This window comes from Euprymna scolopes, chromosome 17 (genome assembly GCF_053919585.1).
Source record: "Euprymna scolopes isolate OS-2025 chromosome 17, ASM5391958v1, whole genome shotgun sequence".
Taxonomy (NCBI): domain Eukaryota; kingdom Metazoa; phylum Mollusca; class Cephalopoda; order Sepiida; family Sepiolidae; genus Euprymna; species Euprymna scolopes.
The window spans coordinates 114,105,942-114,122,240 of record NC_136498.1 but is presented as its reverse complement, the minus strand read 5'-3'; the positions used below and the strand labels follow the sequence as shown (position 1 = coordinate 114,122,240).

The 16,299-nt window shown below is 43.8% G+C and overlaps 1 protein-coding gene across 4 annotated transcripts in view; it reads left to right on the top strand.

Annotated features, from left to right (window-relative positions):
* Positions 1-461: 461 nt before the first annotated feature.
* Positions 462-16,299, top strand: part of LOC145296895 (cytochrome b5 reductase 4-like) — a 162,049-nt gene continuing 146,211 nt past the window's right edge. The window contains exon 1 of one of the 4 annotated variants that reach the window (XM_080143054.1): positions 462-1,406. The gene's annotated coding sequence lies outside the window, so the exon portion shown is untranslated. Of the gene's footprint in view, positions 1,409-16,299 lie in introns of all 4 variants that reach the window. The other 3 variants (XM_080143056.1, XM_080143052.1, XM_080143050.1) reach the window with 3 other exon arrangements.

The window sequence follows — 16,299 nt, the reverse complement described above, 5'->3', positions numbered from 1 at the left end:
TGAAAACAAAACCTGAGACAAATCAACGAAACGGTGAGACGAGACGCAGATTTTATTTTATTTTTTCTTAATCGAACGGTTCTATATTGTCTTTGACGGTAATCGATGTTTTCGGTAGTGTTCGAACTTTAGTATAAACTTGACTAATAAGTTTGGTAATCGTTAGTGCTTGATAATAAATTAAATGAGAGAAAGAGACGGGGTAAATATAGTGATAAAATATTACGATTAGAACCGTTTTTAATTTAATTAAGTAATTTTTGAAGTAGCAGGTTTAATGTCGGTTTAACCATTATATTGCATTTTAGTGTATTAAACGTACATGCGCTATCCATTTCAAGTTTGAACGTGCATTACCACGTGAAAATAGCGCGTAAAAAATAGTTTTAAAGTTTCATTTGTTTTAAAGAAGATTAATATATATATATATATATATATATATATATATATATATATATATATATATATATATATATTCCAGCCCTATTTTAGATTTTTATATATTAGACAAACATTTGTTTTAATTGCTGTCCTTAAATCGAATACAAACCTGAAAGGAAGGAAGATTTGATAAATAATAATAATAAAAAAAAATCCTAACAAAAACAACACTTCCGCAATTTGAACAATTCTCCAAGCTATCACATTTTTGTTTTAATCAGCTTTCTGACTCCATTATTTTCAATTATTACAACATTTTCTTCTATCCGAATATTTTTGGAAACACTTCACCGTCAAAAACGGTTTCTTTATTTCTGTAATTTCAATCTACTTGGACTCGTCTGGTTTGGTTGGAAGTGAACTCAGTTTTTTTTTAGTTTCTCTCCCCTATCGCTCTTCTGAAAATATATTTGTCAAAACACATCATTCGCGTTTAAATAAATAAATAAAATAGACATCACACCGCCTTTTTTTTTCCACCAAAAGACGCCTCCCTCAAAGAAAGAAAAAGAAAAAAAAAATTGGTCGGTTTAAAAAATTGTTTGTTTTCTCAATACTTCTGTTTGTCTTTTTTCTTTTTTGTCCCTATTTGTTGGCCTCCCCACAAGGGCAAATTTAGACAAACTATGGAACATCTTGGATCGGGAGCAAAATAATTGCCTCAGTCTAGAAGGACTCTCCTATCCAAATATACTAAAAGATATTTTCACCGAAACGAACTAGTATCGGATTCCTTGACGATGGCAAAGTTCGACACATGATCGGTTTTCCATGTTAGGCGAATCCACATCTCCCCAAAAGGGTCACTTTTGACTGGGATCTAAAAATAAACCAAAAACCCCGCAATCTAAAAGGATAATCTTCTCGTTTGACGACTCAACAACTACCACATTTTGATCCCAGCCTGAAGGTCGGATAGAAATGTGATTTTTTTCCTTATTCGTCGATTTTTCTTTTCAAAAAAAAGGTAAGACAGATTCTTTTACAACTTACATTTTTGGAGTATCTTTTTTTTTTTTTTTTAAACTGTTGCTTCTTTTAGGGTCTTAATTGCCAAAACAGATTTTTACAACTTACATTTTTTGGGGTATCATGCTTTTTGTTTAACCCCAACACTAACCCTAAGTCCAAGTTAGCAAAAATAGATGGTTCTAATGCAATCAATGCACTTGATCCGCGCTAATTTTTTTTAAAAATCGTATTTCCAAGTTTAATTCAAGTTTTTTTTTTTTTTTTTTAAATTCAATTGTAAGGTTAAAGTACAAAATAGGTACAAAACACCCTCCCCTCCCCATGTTAAGAATGGCTTTTTCAAAATAATAACGTTATTATTTCAGCACGGATCAATAAGTACACTTGCAGTGCAGTGCACTAGTACCAATAATTTTTCCGGAACTAGTATAGTTTACATTTTTATTTTATTTATTTATTTATTTTTTTTTAATTGCTACCCTCCTGGACTTGTGTTGTTGGAGTTAATGAAGAGTATTTTGAAGGGAGGTCCTGATAAACAGAAATCACAATAATTTTGTTTTTACTTGCCTCGGTGTCGAATTTTTTTTTTTTTTTTTTTTTTTACTTTAATTTATTGGCAATATGGAGTGTTAGGACCCTGAAGTAAACGTTTACTAATTATTTGCCCTTTTTTTTTTTTTTTTCGGACTGCCCTATTTTTAGTCAAAGTTTGTAAATAAACCTATGAACATGTTTTTTTTTTTTTCTAGGGATGTGTAGTTTAATGGAATAATTTTTTTTTTTAATCTGATTTCTCAAAGTCAAATTAATAATAATAATAAAAAAAATAATATCAATTGATGTTGGTGCTGGTATAGAACGGCCTCCATGGCTGTCAATGTTGTCTCGTAGTGAGCCTACAGCTAGCTACGACTATACAAAATTTAACTCGGGTTCCTGAAACGAGAGAGAGAAAAAAGTTCACTGGGTTAATCACATTATATTTGTATTTATATATTTTTTAAAATCTTGTTTTTTCGATTTTAATTCCATTATAATTATGGCACTTGTGTGGTGTAACAATAACATCCCCCGGAAAATTTAGAAAGCCAGTCTTTACACAGGAAGGGGTAGGGCTTTGTTAATTATTCCCTTGCGCGGACGCCGGACGGGTAATGTCATTAAATAGGGTTTATGGGTGATATTAGAAAATAAGTTTGTGTAGACATGAAAAATGTTTGAGGAGTTGTTTTGAGTAAAAAGTTTTTATTTTTCTTTGTTTTTTTTGTTTTTTTGTTTTTTTTTTACTCCTCTAAACTCGAGAAATACACAATTAAAAACGTGTAAACATTGAATGAATAAAATTCAAGATGGCTGTCACCCGGAATTTCGTAGCGCAAATATCAGCCTTGACCTTGTGATCAAGAACCGAGGCAAAACTGAAAAGTCGAAACTGAAACAACATTTATCGTCAATAAATAACATTTATCGTTACTTATGTAGGATAAAAGCAAGAAAAAAAGGTAAATTTTTAGATTAGGCCCACCTCCACAATTTTCTTTTAAATGACGACTTTTAGAAGTTTTCGACTATGCTGAATACGGAAATGGCATTGAAATTTTGCAGAAATAAGTAGTTAGCGAGATATAAAAAGTTGTATTATGCATTGTATTCTTTGGCGGCTATCTTTGTTACCCGTGTAGATTTGTTTATGGTGCGCGCACGCGCGTAACCAAGATGGCCGCCAAATAATACAATGCATAATACAACTTTTTATATCTCGATAACTACTTATTTCTGCAAAATTTCAATGCCATTTCCGTATTCATAAAAGTCGTCATTTAAAAGAAAATTGTGGAGCTGGCTGGACCTTTCTTTTTTTTTTTTTTTTTTTACACGGGCATCACCACATTATCAAGGCCAAGAGGCTACTCGAGGATAAGGGTTAAAGAGTGTACAGTAGAAATTGGACAATATAGTAATCAATAGTAATGGAAATTCGGTAAATTTGTTAACTTATATGGAGCGGCTCATCAAGAACTTATTTACGTTAGATTTGAAGACAACCATATTGTACCTATGCCTCCCCACGGGACAGAGTTAGACACCAGGGTCGTTTTTTAACGTGGAGAAAAGGTACAAAAATAAAAATTGTCTCAGTCGTTAAGGATTTCTGAAGAACAGATGGTATTTATTTGCTCCCCCACCGAGCAAATTAGGCACAAGGCCGATTTTTAATGTGAGGAGTGAAGGGAGGGGGAAGGGAAAAAGGGGACCAGCTCCCGAGAGGTGGGAAATGGGAGCTGGTTAAAGGTCAGGCATGTGGGGTTTCCCCCACATCTGGTCTTTGCTTGCAGTATCTGCCGGAACAGATACTACACTTTGAGATATTAAATCTTTTATTCATGTTAAAAAAAATACAGAAAAAAAATCAACGATGAACAAAAAACTTAGGCACATGGCCAACTCAAAAGGGGGGATTTTGGGGGTCGTTGGTCATCCTTGTCACTCCAGAACTAAACAAAGTCAAAAGTTTCTCCCAGCTAGTATCTTCTTTCACCATAATACCGCATTCACCCTTTCATATTGGGGGACGTCCTAGTAACTCCCAATTTTTAAAACATTTTTTTTTGACGTGTAAAAACAAAAAAGATAACAATAAAATGGTAACAATAATTCATTTGTGTCGAGGGAGGGGGAAGAAAAAACAAAAGGTGATTAGTAGGACCCTCTCAACCCCGTCTAGTTGATAGACTGCCCGTTCCACTAGGTTTGTAAAAGGAACCTCGCTTCTGCGGGTCAGTCTCTAGGTGGGGATGCCCTCTAGATGGGGGTGAATGGAGAAAAGAAAATTTTGTGGGTAAGGGATGGAGGTTAGTTTGTATTTCTTTTTCTCCAAGATGGGTAAAATTTAGAGGAAGGGGTGAAAACAAAAATTGCAGGTAAGAGGGGATGGGGATCTTGGCGGCTTCCTAATCGGGGAGGGATGGAACACACACTCAGCTAGCTGAGAGACTACTTGTTTAATTTAACTTTACAGAACTGCGCGTTCCACACCTAGGCGGGGAACACGTATTCAAATTTGGCTCCTCTTCGTACACACAGACTTGCCACATGTATCCATCTTCTGTCAAATGCCGCGCGATGCAGCCTTCTTCTATCACATCTGATCTTCACCCGTAGTTGGTGTTTAAAGAACGCGATCAGATCTTGATCAGAAAAAGATAACACCCCCCGGCAACCTTGCAGACGCGACGTCCAAATCACCATTCTCGCCACGGCCAGAATCGTAACGTAGACCATTTGTCTTTCCCGGTCCCACGGCGGCCTCACGTTGTCCACAACATTGGATACAGTAATTGGGCGAGGATGCTCAGGATCGATGCGAGCCGTCACCCCACTGACATACGACCAGTACTGGCGGAGTTCGCGGCAATCGAAGAAAGCGTGATCCGTAGTTTCCACAGCCGTTGTCCCACAACGGGGACAATCAGGTGACTCCAGAAACCCAGAACTGCATTGTATGTTGTTGAGTGGAAGTGCATTTCGGGCCAATCGCCAGGTCAGAGAGAACTCCGAATTGTTCAGATGACTCGAACCTGGCGCCCAGCTCCACGCGGAGCGGATCTCACTCTGCTGCCACCCCAAACGCGCGCATAGCGGGTCGTCAGCGGCCCCCTTCACTAGATCCCTGTGGAGTTCCCTACGGGTAGCAGTCACAAGGTCACTGGACCTTGGTAGTCGTTTTAGCGCGGCTCGGCACTCTTTCATGTAGGCAGATTCTCCCCGCGGCCTGCGACGGCTCTCGATGGAAGGGTCGAGAACGAGGTCGGGGAAGGCGGCAGTAACCACGGGGTGCCACGGTTGGTCCTCCTGCATATAGTGGCTCAGGAAGGCCAGCCTCTCAGCATCTCGATGACACTTCAAGTCCGGCATTCCCAAGCCTCCCTCACACGGACGTTGAATACAGACCTGTCTGCTCACCCAGTGTCTTCCTCTGTCCCAAAGGAGCGAGGACAAGAGTTCGACAAGAGCTTTTAGGTGTTGTGCAGGCAGGGGAAGTACGGCCAGTCGGTAAAGGATGAGAGGAAAGACGTAAGTGGCGCACGCCTCAGCTCTACCCTTTAAGGAAAGTTTCCTAGGAAGCCACGAATTGACTGCAGCCTCCACCTTTGACCGTACCTCCAACCAATTCTTGTCAAGCTGGAGACCCAGTCCGAACCACACGCCGAGGATCCGGACCGGGCCATCTGTCCAGCTGAAGGGCGCAGGGAGGTTTGCGTTGCCACTCCATGCGCCCAACCGCAGTCCTACCGACTTGTTGCGGTTTATCTTGGCCCCTGTAATTCTTTCGTACTGTGTGAGTGCCTCCGACACGACCTCAATGTCTCTGAAGCCCGACACGAAGATCGTGACATCATCGGCGAACGCGGATACCTTGGCAGCTGAGCCGCCAGGCAGAGCCATTCCGCGCAGGGCCGAATTTGCCTCCCCATGTCTCAGCTTGCGGAGAAGAGGCTCCAAAGCCAGGACATAAAGCAGGGGCGACAGCGGACAACCCTGACGAACCGACCGAGAGATAACAAAGGGTTTCGAGCGCTTTCCGTTGACTTGCACGACAGCCATGGGCTGTCGATACATTATGGAGATCCACTTGCAAAAGTCCGGTTTAAAACCGGCGGCCTCTAAGACAGATGCCAGGAAACGATGGTCGACCCTATCGAAAGCTTTGGACTGATCTAAGTTTATCAGCGCGGCTTCCGTGTCGTCATCTATTCCCCCCTCTAGGATCATGCGGATCAGGTGCAAGTTGTTCTGAATCGATCTCCCCTTCACAGCGTAGTTCTGTTCCGGTTCAACCAACTCGTCGATAACAACCTGCAGCCGATTCGACAGGACCTTGGCCAAAATCTTCAACTCTGTGTTTAGCAGAGTTATGGGCCTGTAGTCGTCTAACTCTTCCCCTCCATGCCCGTCACCTTTCTTCAGCAATGTGATCACTCCCTTGGTCACCTGCCCTGGGATGGATCCCTGAGCAAACCAATGGTTGAACATATCCGTCAGAAGAGGCAGAAACATGGGCGACAGCCTCAAGTACAGTTCGTATGGCAGACCATCAAGTCCTGGCGATCTGTCACAGCTGACCTGCTTCAGCGCAGTAAAGACCTCCCGCTCCGTCACCCGGCCCTCGCAACCAGCCGTTCTAGCCGCCTCGAGGCGGGGAGAGTCGGCCAAATAGTCGCTAAACTCAAGGACCGGAAGATCGGGCTGCTGCGTAAAACGCTCCTCGAAATGTTCTCGAAACCCCTCGCAGATCTCCCGAGTCGATTCCAGGGTGCGTCCATTCGGATGTTTGATTTTTGCAATGTATTTGTCCGAGCCACGCCTAGAAACCTCACGGCGCACGTCTGCATCAGAATTGACTGCTTCGTTGCCTATCTTTCTAAGCCTAGCTCTAACTACTTGGCCTTCGTAACGCTCGCTAGTCTCGCGTAGAAGGTCCTGCTTAGCTAGTTCCTGACTAACCCTATCACCCTCCCCCGTAGCCTGGGCTAGTTTCTGCTCTAGCTTCTTCTTCGTCTTGGCCTTATCTAGTGCGAGGCGCTGGGCATACTTGACGGAGAAGCTTCTGATCTTGGCTTTGAGACCTAACCACCACTTACTCCTGGTAACCGCCCCCACTAGTGCCTTTTTAATCAATTCTCTTAACTGATCTTGGAAGTCTTGTATCTCCAGAAGGGAGGTGTTTAACTTCCAGTACCCCGCTAACTTAGGCCTATTTCCTAGCTTCAGCCGGGCCATAACTAATTTATGGTCCGTCTGGCCTAGCCAAGTGAACGTGGGACAAGATAAGAAGTCTACTTCGCCTCTCCTAACTAACATCCTGTCCAAATAAGTATTTGGATAGGAGGAAACACTATTGGTCCACGTCCACATCTCCCGCCCTGGATGCTCGACCCGAAACCTGTCGACCAGACCGCATCTAGCCATCAGATCAGCCAGGCTGGACTCGCACCTCTCCGATCCTCTAGCTCCGCCTCCTACCTGCTCTAGCTTCTTCTTCGTCTTGGCCTTATCTAGTGCGAGGCGCTGGGCATACTTGACGGAGAAGCTTCTGATCTTGGCTTTGAGACCTAACCACCACTTACTCCCGGTAACCGCCCCCACTAGTGCCTTTTTAATCAATTCTCTTAACTGATCTTGGAAGTCTTGTATCTCCAGAAGGGAGGTGTTTAACTTCCAGTACCCCGCTAACTTAGGCCTATTTCCTAGCTTCAGCCGGGCCATAACTAATTTATGGTCCGTCTGGCCTAGCCAAGTGAACGTGGGACAAGATAAGAAGTCTACTTCGCCTCTCCTAACTAACATCCTGTCCAAATAAGTATTTGGATAGGAGGAAACACTATTGGTCCACGTCCACATCTCCCGCCCTGGATGCTCGACCCGAAACCTGTCGACCAGACCGCATCTAGCCATCAGATCAGCCAGGCTGGACTCGCACCTCTCCGATCCTCTAGCTCCGCCTCCTACCTTATCTATGTCGGGGTCTAAGATGGAATTCCAATCCCCCATTAGCACTACCCGCTTCCGACAATCTACAAACGCGTCAAGCTGACTGAAGAATGAGACCCTCTCACGAGCGGTGCTGGGCGCATGAACCGCAATCACCCGAAACACAGAATCTTTTACGGCAACATCGGCCACAACCAGCCTACCCACTGCATCTCTATGGACAACGTCGACCGTCGCCGACAGGGTACGTTTAACCAGCACGGAAACTCCCTTCCCCCGCGGGCTGCCATATGCTGAGAAAACCTCAAAGTCTCGGGCCAGCACCTGACAGTCCACAGAGGAAACGAAATGCGTCTCCTGAATCGCAGCGACATCCACTCCCAGGGACAAGAGGTCGTGCCGGAGGCGAGCCGCCCGGCCCGATGATCTCAAGCCCCTCGCATTCAGACTAGCCAAATTCAAAGCCATGGTACCTACCTTAAGGTGTGTTACACTCAGCTCCGAAGTCAGCCGGGGAAAGGACACCGACGTTGTGTGCAATGCTCAAGGTGGTCAGGTTTTTCATGTCCTGACCTTCTCTCACAATGCCGCCGACATCCAAAGGGTAAGTCAATTTAAGGGCCCTATAGAGTGACGGATGGACCAACACTGGGACCCTTCCCTTGCATTGTTTTGCGAGTTCCTCAAGGGAAGGGTCATTTTTCCTAATCAGTTCAATTCCCGGACCAGCCCCTTCAGCGGCTTCCAGCATTGTCCACACGTTGGTTTTGCAGGCCTCAGGAAGCCTGACGAAAGTTGTTAGCCGTGGGGCGTCCGGGAAATTAGAGGGGACATTAACGTCTTTTCCCCCTATCTGTTGGCAGTCCAGCAGAGGTTTTAAATTTTTTCTCTGCCGGTGAGGTACACCCATTGCCACAGACAGGGGGTCTACAGAACAAAGTTCCTCTCTCGTTTCGAGGGCGAGAGTCCCTGTTGGAGTGAGTCCGTAAGTGGGAGAATCTGAAGGGTCTCTCCCCCTCCCGGGTTCATTCTTTTCTTTCTGGGATGGCGGCTCAATTTGCATTGGTGTGGGGACGAGTGTCTGTGTGGTGTCTGGTGTTGGTGTTGGTGCGGTGTCTGGTGTTGGTGTGATGTCTGGTGTTGGTGTTGGTGCGGTGTCTGGTGTTGGTGCGGTGTCTGGTGTTGGTGTTGGTGCAGTGTCTGGTGTTGGTGCAGTGTCTGGTGTTGGTGCGGTGTCTGATGTTGGTGTTGGTGTTAGTGCGGTGTCTAGTGTTGGTGCAGTATGTGGTATGGGGGTAGAAGTGGGTTGTGTTGTTGTTAAAGGTGGTGTATGCTCACAGGGAGTGGGGGCTGCCTTTTCTTCCCCTTTCCTTTTCTTTTTTATTCTTTTGAATGAACCGGGGAGTGGTGAGGTTGAGTTCCTCTCCCTCTCACTAGCAGATTCATCCTCAGAGGAGCAGTGTTTTCTTCGCTTGATCCCCGTCTCAATTGGTGTGGGGACCGTTGGTTGTTGCTGCTCCTCTAATTGTTGTTTCTCCGGTTGATGCTGTTGCTTTTCTGGTTGCTGCAGCCGTTTTTGTTGCTGCTGTTCTGGCTGTTGCTGCTGCTGCTGTTTTTGTTGTTGCTGCTGTTTTCGTGGCATTGGTTGTGGAATTGGCCGCGGCAGCTGATGTTGTTGCTGCGGCTGGTTCAACGGCTGGTTTGGCTGCTGCTGCTGTGTCTGCTGCCATGGCTGTTGCTGCGGCTGTTGTGGAGGCTGCTGTTGTTGTTGCTGCCTCGGTTGTTGGGTTGGTTGTGGGACGGTGGCAGATGGGATTGTGGGCTTCCGTTTCCGCCTCATTACCGTGATCCATTCCTCCCCTTTGGGCTCCTGCACAGTTTTGGGTTTCCTCGGTGCTGGGGTTGGTGCTCTGGTTGCAGGAGTTGTGACAGCCTGTTTGGACACTGGTGCTGTCTCAGAGGTTGGGACCGCCTTTAGTGTCACTTGAGTAGGAGTTGACCTTTGAGGGCAGCTCTTGGCCATGTGACCCTGTTTTTGGCAGAACCAGCAGTGCGGACGACGCCCCTCCACTACTACTGTCATAGTTGCCTCCTTAAATGTCAGCTGTGCTGGTATCGCCTGGAAGCCTTCTTTCTTTAGCCTCATGGCCACAGTGTAGCTGCCCAAGTGCATGCCGGTTTTCGACCGCACTGGGGTTATTTTTTCCACTTCGCCGAACTGTGTGAAAAAGGATCCCAGGATTTCTGCTGATATTTGCATAGGTACATTGAATACCTGCACCCGGGTCCTTGTCCTGCCCTGGTATTCGGGCTTTAGTTTTGTTCTCCCATACTTAATTTCCTGTAGGGAGAGTCTCTCCGCATCTTCCTTGGTGGGTAGGAGGATGTCCCACATGGCGTAGCTCCTCTGGTACAGGTATAATACCGGGATGTTTAGCTTGTGTAGGAGCCCTGCCATGTCTTCCTTTTTCATCCCTAGGAGGCGGTTTTCCGGCATATCCGAGATGATGAGGGAGAGCACTCTGTCTTCGATTGCCTCCCAAGCGCCTGGCACTGGTTTAATTTCTGCCCCCTCTATGTATTGTCTGTACTTGGTCAAGTACAAGTCTCTATACTCTTGAGGGGACAATTGCTTCTCTACAGTCTTCCCCCATGCCGACCCTCTTGTTGGTGTTGGATCTTTGGTGAGGTTGGACTGTTTTTGCTGTTCCTTGGCGGAAGGGTTGCTATTTTGAGGCGCATTTTCCTTTCCGCTTTCCTTTGGGACCGACTCTCCCTGCTCTATACTTCTTCCAGGAAGTACTTCCCTTTTTGGGGAGTCGGCCTCCTGGGGAGCATTGTCCTCTTTATTGTCCTTGGGAGCTTTTGCCCCTTTTGTTTTGGGGAGGTTTAGGCTGTATGCCCCCTCGTTTTCTTGATTTGCTCCCCTTTTGGGGCAGTAGCCCTCCTGGGGAGCACTGTCTCTCTTATCGTCCTTTGGGGCTACTGCCTCTTGATTTTTGTTGTCAGAGCGGGATGCCCTGTCCAACATTGTTTTTTCTCCCCTTTGTGGGGAGTCGCCCTCTTGGGGAGCACTGTCTCCCTTATCGTCCTTTGGGGCTACTGCCTCTTGATTTTTGTTGTCGGAACGGGATGCCCCGTCCAACATTGTTTTTCCTCCCCTTTGTGGGGAGTCGCCCTCTTGGGGAGCTGCTGGTGAGTTTTCTCCTTTCTGAGGGGCGTCCTTTGGTTTAGTGTCCGGGCGGTATGCCCCGTTGCTTTTTGCTTCCCTTGTTGGGGAGTCGTCCTCTTGGGGAGCAGTTTTTCTTGTGGTAGCCCCCTGGCTGGGGGTATCGGTATTGGTGGTCCCCGGGCTGGGGGTGTCCATTTTTGAAAAAAGCTCTCTCTTCCCTGTATAATTCACCAAAATGAGTGACGTGGAGTCGGCGTCCAAAGTGGGAGCCGACTTTGGCGCCAAAAAGAAGTGGCGCCAAAGGCGGCAAGAGGGGAGATAGAACTGAGAGAGGGAGTGGGAAGTTAGTGGAGGGAAGAGAGAAAGTGTTTCCGACCCTCCCTCGCGGGAAGGTCGTAAATTATCAGCTCGGATCCCCCCGTGAGGGGGGAGAGCAGAGAAAGACAGACCAAGTGGGGGTGCGGACAGAACGCTACCCAACAAGCTCGCCGGCCACGAGAATGTGTCGCCAGAACAACACTGCCTATCGCTGTGTATGTATCAGAGAACAGATACTACACTTTGATCTTGACCAAAAGGCCGAAAGCAGGAAAACGGAAGACAATTCCGTAGGCGTGCAGTTCTAAGAAAGGTTTAGGCATAGATAACGAGTGGGGGTAATTGTTGATAGTGTTTTCAGCTAGACGAGTGTTTCTTGTGAAAGTTTGACGAGGGGGGACCATAGACTGAAGCTCAGTCGAACACTTTCCATGAAAATAACGATACATCAGAGACAAACTCGCAACATCTCTTCCGTGAGATAGAGGTTACAAGGAAGAGAAAAGGACATCTCCTACGAGGCTACAAAGTCTATTTTAAACTCTATCAAGGCAGGATGTCCTTTCTAGCAGCTCCTGCCCAGATGTGGCAACAGTACTCCATCCTTGGATGTACCTGTCTCTTATATAGATAGAGAATTGCATCAGCAGTGAGATATCTACTGGATTGATAGAAAGATCCAACCATTTTTCCAGCAGCCTTGGCAACAGATTTGATGTATATGTTCCATTTAAGATCAGGAGTAATGGTCAAGCCCAGAATCTTGTCAAAACTTGAGGCCTCCTGAAGACGAGAGCCATTCATTTCAATTGATGCCATATGTGGATCAGAATGTTGATGATGTAAAGAGAGAAGCTTGGTTTTAGATGCATTAAAAGTAACCAGCCACTCCTTTCCCCATTGTACCACATGCTCAAGATCAGAGGAGAGAGAACGTGGTCGTTTACTGTCTTAGATGTGCTACCATAAATGTCAGTGTCATCAGCATAAATGTCAGTGTCATCAGCATAAATGTCTACAAATGATGTAAGGATGTGATTTGGAAGATCATTAATGTAGATCAGGAAAAGAGTTGGGCCCAGGATGGACCCCTGAAGGACTCCATCATTAATACTGTGAGCTTCTGATTTTTGCCCCTCAACTACTACTCTTATGAACCTATCAGAAAGAAATGATTTAATAATTGAGAAGACATTTCCAGCTATACCATAGTTAGAGATCGTGTGAAAGAAACCTTTATGCCATACCCTATCAAAGGCCTTAGATATGTCAAAAGTAATTGCCCTAGAAAGGTTGCCTCCGTCGAGAGATTTGCTAATCCTATAAGATATAACTGTAAGCACATCTGCTGTAGATCTAACAGAACGGAAACCATATTGAGTGTCACTAAGAAGGTTATTTTTGTTGAGATGGTTGCTTACTTCTGTATTTAACACAGATTCCAGCATGACGCACAGGAGACTTATTGGCCTGTACTGAGAGTGGGATGAGCGATCACCTGAATTCTTAAATACAGGGCATACTGATGAGATTTTCCAGGGTGATGGGAAGCTATTCTCCTTAAGACAACGTTTAAACAGTTTTGTAAGTATGGGCGCTAGTTCTGGTTGAGGTTTTTTGAGTACTATAATTGGAGTACCGTCAGGGCTAGTTGCTTTACTGGAATCAAGGTTTTTGATTAGCTTGGCAACATCACGTACAGATATATGTATATCACATAGCATATTTTCTGATACAGGAGGAAATATTGGGGGTTGGTGGCCTTGGTCGCAAAGGGTAGAATTAGCTGCAAAGTTCTTGGCAAAGAGTTTGGCTTTGTCTGATGCTGACGAGATTACCTCAGGTCCATTGATAATAGTTGGGATAGAGCACACGCTTCTGTTCAGGATTCTGTTTGCTATTTGCCAAAACTGGTGAGAACCAAGCCGCTGCTCAGCTACTTTGGACTTGACGGATTGAACATACAACTCTCTTGCTTTCTTTGTTACTTTCTTACAATGGTTGCTGGCAGCCCTGAAAGCGGCTTTAGTTTCCATACATCTATTACGTTGGAAGCAGTGGAAAAAGTGATTTCTGTGCACAATGGCAGCAGCACATTCTGGAGAGAACCATGGCTGGCTGTGAGGTATTTTCTGGAACTTTTTCAAGGGTATGAAACGGTCTATACCTACAATTAACCATTCTGTCAGGTCTGATAAATGTTATCAAAGGCAAGATAAGTTACTTTTCTACTTAACTCGATAAGTTTTTAGTGTTTTTATTTAATGTAACATGTTTATTCAGCCCGAAAAACATAGTGTTTACCGATGTATTGGAAAATTTAAAATGGCACCCGAACTCTCTTTTTGACACGGTAAGTTTAGGAAAAGGAGTTAAAAATAAATAAAAAAACTAGACAAAATGCTGTTAGAAACCTGCTCAATAAATGTTATGTAATGGATGGCTGGGACCATCCGATACATAACTGAAAAAAAACTTCTTTAAAAAAAATAATAAAAAATTTGAAAGGTAGACATCGAATAATCGATTGTCTACCAGTCGAAGCGGCAAAAATAATTACGTCGTAAACAGAGAAATCAGACGACGATGTTTTTGTTTACAAAAGTGAAGGTTGTGGGGAGACGCATTTTTGGCTGAAACGTGACATTCCTTGCACTGCAATGTAAGATCGGAATGTCATATGAAGCTGGCACGAGGTTGGCGACACATGTGTATAAACAAATTCAGTAGTCGGTCAGCTGAAGAGAAATGGGTTACGGTGTCTCTGGGTCAGATGCAGCAATGCATTTGTCAACGAAAACTGGGAAACGTGACCAGGAAATGCGTGATCCATTATCGATAACAGAGTTGATCGACCAGTGGCATGGAAAATTACTGAGCAAAAACTCATGCCAATATAAAGAGGTGATTTTTGGAGTCCAGCAGAAGGAGAGTGAAAGGAAAGAAAGGAGAGGAGATGTGCGTTGTCGAGAGCATAACGTCTCCCCCCCTCTCCATCACTGAAACAGAAGTAAGCCGCACCGTTAAATTGTGAACTGTTAAAAATCTCTATGTACAGAACGAGAAAAATATTTCTAAAACAAAATATATTTTTATACAAAAAGCCAGCGTGTCTTACGTCTTAATTGGAGTGCTAAGTTACGTCTGATTTTTGTGTGCATGTTAATTTTTTTTCAGCCGGCAACGTTGTTATGACAAGCCGTTGACAGCTGACGGCAAGTAAGAGAAAAAATGCACGGTCAAGGGGGAAATAACTCTGCTGTCTTGGCCGTTACCATGACACCCAAAGTCCTAAACAAACTAGACAATCAATAAAAGTCGGCTGCTAGGTTTTGTTGCAGCGGGGAACTTGCTAACTACGACCGTTCCCAACCTGGGGTCCTTGCGCAACGTAACAGTTTGGGAAAAGGAGTTAAAAATAAATTAAAAAAACTAGACAAAATGCTGTTAGAAACTCGTTCAATAAATGTTACCGTAACATAGGCTGACATATATTCGGTGAGTTTTTAACAGTATTTTGTCTAGTTTTTTATTTTTAACTCTTTTTCTCAAACTTACCATGTAAAAGAGTCGGGCAGCCAGGCGCCATTTTATATTTTACAATACATCGGTAAACACTGTATGTTTTTTGAGCTGCATAAACATGTTACATTAAATAAAAAAACACTAAAAACTTAGCCAGTTAGGTATTATTTTACTTTAAGGCTCGTCTCACGTCCGTATATAACAAAATATTTTTTTTTTGTCGATTTCGGTGTGCTAAAAACGAATCTGAAAACCGTTTCCGTCGCAAAAAATATTTTTCATGATATGAAGAAATTACTTTTTCGAAAAGTGGGTGATCACTTTTTTATGTAAATGTAACTTAAAATGAGCACCCACTTTCTGGCCACCTGAGAGAGAGAGCATTTGTTGTGTGTTTATTGGCTAAAAAGTTTTTTTGATTTCTTTTGCATGGTATTAACCCCTGAACTCTGGGACTATTTTCCATTTCACAGCCTATCCTTCCTAAGGCCGGAGGGCAAAACGGCCGAAACGTTGTGACTATAACAACCAAGATGAGGAAGTCAGTCCGACAATCTCAATCAATGAAAACACCTCATCTCAAAAATGCAGACAATTACTGTAGAATTACATGGCTTAATATTTGGAAAACTACTTGTTTTTCGTTTAATTTTAATTTTTCACCAATACTATAGTGTGACAAGGTAGTTTGGGACGCGAGTGCACATTTAACAGTCTTCGTTTATGCTTTTTTTTTTCTCTGTTCAGGTGGTCTGTCATAAGTTTAAGTTAAAATAAATAAAATAAAAAACTCCTACAAGAAAGAATGTTTTCATCTGGTTGTGTGAGACTTTTATTTACCTTGACTCATATTGTGAATGACTTCTGTTTGTTCGATTTTTTTTCTTTTTTAATTTATGAATAGTCTCGATAATCGCAGAAAAATCGAAAATTAAACAAAATACAGCAAATATGCATTTTAGGTTGTAAAATAGCCTATAATTCTTTCATGACATGTAAGAAATTTCTTCCCTATAAACTCAATTTCCGTCCTGCAGATAGCAATGAAATTCCACAAACAAAAGCCATACCTTTAAAAAAAACTCAAATTTTATTCAAAATGTATCTGTAAATGAAAGTTCTTTGGTTCACGGTAAGTCCCTTGCAAAAACAGTGGCTGAATTTGCTATCCATTGCAATGGAGCCGGTAGTTATGATTCCTCTGTGGGAATGTTAGTTCAGGTTTCCTTTTAGAAGGATCCATGTTGTACATGGTTGGACATGGCGGGAATGTTGTCGCCCAATATGGCATATTTTGGTCTCTGGAAGAAATAGGAATAACTTCCCATAATCAAATATATCAAACCGAACACTATAGAATATTCTCATTGGGTAAA